This window comes from Gavialis gangeticus, unplaced genomic scaffold, assembly GCF_001723915.1.
Source record: "Gavialis gangeticus isolate Ggan-Ray unplaced genomic scaffold, GavGan_comp1, whole genome shotgun sequence".
Taxonomy (NCBI): domain Eukaryota; kingdom Metazoa; phylum Chordata; order Crocodylia; family Gavialidae; genus Gavialis; species Gavialis gangeticus.
In genome coordinates, this window is record NW_017729034.1 from 12,408,430 (window position 1) to 12,413,489 (window position 5,060).

The 5,060-nt window shown below is 53.9% G+C and overlaps 1 long non-coding RNA gene across 1 annotated transcript in view; it reads right to left on the reverse strand.

Moving 5' to 3' along the window:
- LOC109304517 overlaps positions 1 to 4,012 on the reverse strand; it is an 85,427-nt gene extending 81,415 nt beyond the window's left edge. The window contains exon 1 of the long non-coding RNA XR_002099409.1: positions 3,800 to 4,012. This is a non-coding gene — a long non-coding RNA (uncharacterized LOC109304517). The remainder of the gene's footprint in view (positions 1 to 3,799) is intronic.
- Between the last annotated feature and the right edge of the window lie 1,048 nt (positions 4,013 to 5,060).

Below are 5,060 nucleotides of genomic sequence, written 5' to 3' on the forward strand. Positions count from 1 at the left end.
AAAAAAAAGGCAGGGCAGGACACGGTCCAGGACCATGCCCTGAGGCAACCAGAGGCTTGGGTCCTTCAAAGAGATGTTCTGGTAGCCAGCCAGAGTGTCTCTATGCCTGTCCCTTGCCCTGATGCTGCAGCACACTGTCTGCCTGTGCAGAGCAAACAGCAATGCAGGCTGCAGTGACCTGGACCTGGGCCCTGTTCCAGGTAAGTTGGGGGTGGGGGGAGCTGGAGGCAGGGGGCTGTGAGGGTGCAGGAGACCATGGGGGTGCAGCTTGGAAGGGGTGGGTCCTCTGCCCGCCCTGTGCAGGGCCCATATGTCCCCCTGCATGGCTCCAGCCTCCCCGCAAGCCCACAGCTCACCTGCAGCAGCAGCGGCCATTGGGGCACTTGGGGCCTCCTGGCACAGCCCCCCCATGCAGCACAGGGCAATGCCGTGCAGCATGGTTTGGCCCCGGCTGCCTGGCACCTGCGCTGCCTGTGCCATATTGCATGGGCCCTTTGGGCAGCTCCAGCCTTCTCAGGATGTCACCCAGGCCAGGTCCTGCATGCATAGGCCCCATGCACTGTTGGGCCAGGCTGCTTCCACGCACACAGGACCTGGTCCGGTGCAACAGGTGGTCCCCACAAGTGGCCCAAGGCCCCAGGTGACAGCCTGAGCAGCCTGGAACTGCCCAAAGGCACATAGCCCGGCCTGGCTCAGCACAGTGCTTGTGTGATATGGCACAGGCAGTGCCAGGTGCTAGGCAACCAGGGCCAAGCCGTGCTGCACCGCACTACCCTGTGCTCCTCGGTGGGGCTGTGCCAGGAGGCCCCAAGTGCCCCAAGGACCGCTGCTGCTGCAGGTGATCTGTGGGCCATGCAGCCTGCAATGGCATGGTGCTGCCTGATATGAACTCTGTACATGCTGAATTGACCCAACCCAGCCCAGACTGCCCCGCCCCGCCCCACTAGCACATGGCTTTCCCAGTCCTGTCTAAAGCCATGCGCTAGTGGGCTGGGCTGGGCCAGGCTGGGCCGGGTCCATTCAGCATGTACAGAGCCCACATCAGGCAGTGCCGCGCTGCTGCAGGGGGCAGCTGGGGGGCAGGTGTGTGGCAGCCCCTGCTCAAGCCCCGCCACAAACCCACACAACCCCCCATCCTTCCTACATCCTCCCATTACTCTTCACACACCTCACACTGACACACACACTCCACACCCATAAACCTCCCCACCCCCATATCCCTGATAAGTTACCTGGGGTAGCACCCAGGTCCCAGTCATGCCACAGCCTTGCCCCACTTCTGCTTACCCCAGCACAGTAAGGGAGTGTGCCCCATGTATTGAGGCAGCAAAAGCACCATAGAGATGCTCTGGCCAGATACCAAAGCATCTCTCTGGAGGACCTGCCTCCAGGTTGCCTCAGTTTATTTTAGGATTCCTTTGACCAAGAATGCCCCATCCCTGGCTCTCACATGCTTTCCCTGAACTTTGTCTGTGAGCCAAAGTTCTGCCTTTATTGTAGCTAGGGCTTGAACCATTAATGGCTTTGAAAATTAGAACCAAAGCCTTAAAGTGATTTCAGATATGGACGGGGGCTTCTGGAAGGGTCTAAACACATACTCATGGCAGCCTAAGCCACAGCGAAGATGAAATATCTGCATTCAGCTTCAGCTACAGGGAATTACTTTATTTTAACCTGAAACTGACAAATGCCAGGTTTGTTGCAAGGGACAGCTGGAGAGGAGAGCTGGTCAGACAGGACCTCATGGCTGTGTGCCACTCTGAGGAATGGGGTCTGTGTAAAGGCAATGTCTAGGCTAGCTCCTCAGGTCAGTCTCACCCAGATTCAAGTAGCATCCACTTCTCTTCCTCCTGCTAAATATGGTGTTCTTAGAACTCTAAATAGCATCCAACTAGGTGATTTTTTTCTGTTTTGAAACATCAACTTGCCTGAACTGGGACCATGCCAGAGCCCCAGCTGCAGAGTGCAAAGAAGCTTTGCAGCATCCCAGGTCTGAGACTGGGAAACCTAAAGAATGAGGATCCTGTTTTCTAGGACATCCAGCCCCTGCCAGACAAAGGAGAATGCAACCAAGCCTGGTGGCCACCCAGAGCACCAGGGAGCGCTGAGCAGAGACTCACTCTGTAAATGCATGTTTATTACAAAGGTGTTGGATTTTATGATTCCTTTTAACTCCCCCACTTCAACTTTCACTTCTCCTACAGTGGTTCTAGGATGTGTGGTCCAAGATCTCATGCACCACAGTGCTGTGTGTACTCCATGATTTGCTGTATGTGCTGTGATCCTATGAGCTATCTAGGAACTAGACCTATGAAATACTAGCAGTCTGTGCCAGAACTGCTCCCTTTAGTACTCCACAGAGCCACACATTCACATGATGCTTTTTACCAGCTCTAGATCCCTGACAAAGATATTATAAAAAAGAGCTGATCTATATTCCCTGTCACTAGTGCCATGGAGAGGGGATGAGAGAAAAGCTGTATTTTTTTTTCACTCATTAGTGGTTGTTGCAGGAGACAGAAGTTCTAGGTTTGGAGATCATCCTTGCCCATTACAGAGAAGAGCTCTGTATCTGTGACTATACTGAGAAACTCCACTAACTGGAATCAGTGTTGAAATCAACACAGGGGCCATGGCCACAGAGATAGGAAGCTCCTGACATATTCCACAGTCCAATTTTTTGTAGACCAGAGAGAGCAAGGATCAATGAGTGACATCCCTTCAGACATTTGCCCCCATGTCAGTGATGAGCAACCACATACAATTTCTGTTTCTCTTGGGGATAAGGAGGGTTCATCTATCACTGTCTAGCCAGTGCTTTAGAGAAGCAAACTGTTATGGAAGAACCAAGCAATGTCAGTTATTTTTCAGCTGGTCTAAGGGGCCTTTGCTTTGACAAGCCAGGAAGTTTAACACTACAGCACTGCTGTGAGAGTTTGGTGTGGGGAGGAGGGGGGCTAATATGCTGTATCTTGTGGATGGCTCAACTGTGGCACCTGTAGTGGGCAAACTGAGTTATGCTAAACCTTTTAGTCATAGTCCAGGCCTTCCCAGAGCTAAGCAACAAAATTGAACAGAGCGCCTTCTGTGGCACTGGGAGATGTGAGTGGTGTGACTGGGCACTGGGAGAGCAAAGGACAGCAGTTTCCCTATAAGGAATGTGGCTGGCAGAGTGCCAGAGGATTGGTGCACCACATAAGGAATGCTTGGCACAGAGCCAGAGGATTGGACAATTTGGGATAAGAGAAGTTACAGAAGTGATGGACAAACAAAGGAACATGTGTGTGTTCTGTGTTGCCAACCTGGGGAGACAGAAGCAGCCTTGGACTTCTTGTTTGAACAATCAGGCATCCAGAAACTAATATCCCACATGTTGCATAAATTGCTGATTTTATCCCCTGGACGCTAGTCCAATTCACCTCTAGAAGAGAGTCACACTTTCAGGCTGGGTCCAACTCTATTTTATTGCTTGCAAGCAGGCCAACAGAGGAGCTTGTTGCTCAGATCAGTGTCGACCCTAAACAAAGAGCGCACGTGGCTTTTATTGAGCTAGCATTTTTTTCAGTTGACGTGTTACATTTTGATTGGTCATTTCAAACCAAAACCTGAGCAACCTATAAGACATACCTAGTGGGCTATCCTGTACCATGTGGGTGGAAAGTTACAGAATGCAGGGGTTAATACTAAAACAAGGAACAAAGAAACATAGAGAAAAGTAACTATTTTTGCTACACACACACCTAGCAGAGGGTCCAAGGCCGGTACCACCAAAGGTCACTGCTGTAATTCCTGAAGGAACCACTTGCCAGGTCGTATTGCAAGGAAGAATACTTGTAGTAAACCTAGGGATTACTATTAAAAGTTCACTTGATACCAAATCAGATGAGGGGCCGTGTCAATCCTTGGGGGTCTCTGGTAAAAGGAATCCTAGAGGCAACAGTACCTAGCAAACAAGATGCCTCTCCCCACAGTGTAACACAGGGTCAGTGCACAGGAATCCAGCAGTTGCCACTGTCTAAGGCAGGCTTGTCCAGCATACGGCCTGTGGGCCACCATGCGGCCTGCCAAGCCATTTTATCTGGCCTGAGGCGCCGCTGTTGCGGAGTGTGGAGCCACGGTGGCAGCAGAGCAGTGGTGAGGCGAGGTGAGGCGGGCAGGGCTGGCCTGCGAGCCCCAGCCGGCAGTGAGGGGAGGGAAGCTGGGCTCATCAGTGAGCTGGGTCCCGCCGCCACTGCCCTGAGGGCTGTGTGGCGCGGGGCTGCCCCAGCCGTGCCTGATTAGACAAGCTGGGGACAGCATGTGCAGCTTGTTCTCTGGCTCTGCCCCTTGCCCTGGCGCGTGGCCAGGGGAGCTGCAGTGTAGCCCGTGCCCTGCCTGCATACATGGTGGACAGAGGCATGAGGTAAGTTCCCACACAGAGCTGGGGGCACCTTGGGGCTGGGCCAGGGTGGAGGCATGGGGTAAGTTCCCACAGGGAGCTGAGGGCACCTCAGGGCTGGGCCAGGGCTGTGGGGCATGCGGTTGCCAGAGCCGGGTTGGGTGGGAGGCAGGAGGAGTCTGGCCCAGAGGCTGCATTTGTCCCCTTTGGGCCGGGCTCCTCCTGCCTTCTGCCCAGCCCGGCTCTGGCAACCGTGTGCCCTGCAGCCCTGGCCTGGCCCCAAGGCGCACCCAGCTGTGTGTGGGAACTTACAGATGACACTTCAGCCCCCTCCTCCCAAAGCTCCATCCCCTTCTGCATTTCCCCCTTGTTGGTACTGCCCTACTCTCAACAGCAGAGAGAGGCAAGCAGGAGTGGGGCTGGAAACAAGGCAGCATCAAGGATCAGGGGGCTGTTGGGGAGATGCCCCGAATCAGAGGGAAGGAGGCAGTAGTGTTGGGGAAAGAACACCAGGCCAGGGCCAGGAACAGGCAGAGGAAGGGCTAGAATTAAATGAAAGGAGAGATCCTCTCCCTGCCTGTGGGGAAGGGGGAGATGCTCTCTCCCTGCTCCTCTCTTGGCCCTTGGGAACTGAGTACTTAGAAGGGGGCTGTGAAAGGGAAGAGGGAAGTGTCCTTGTTGA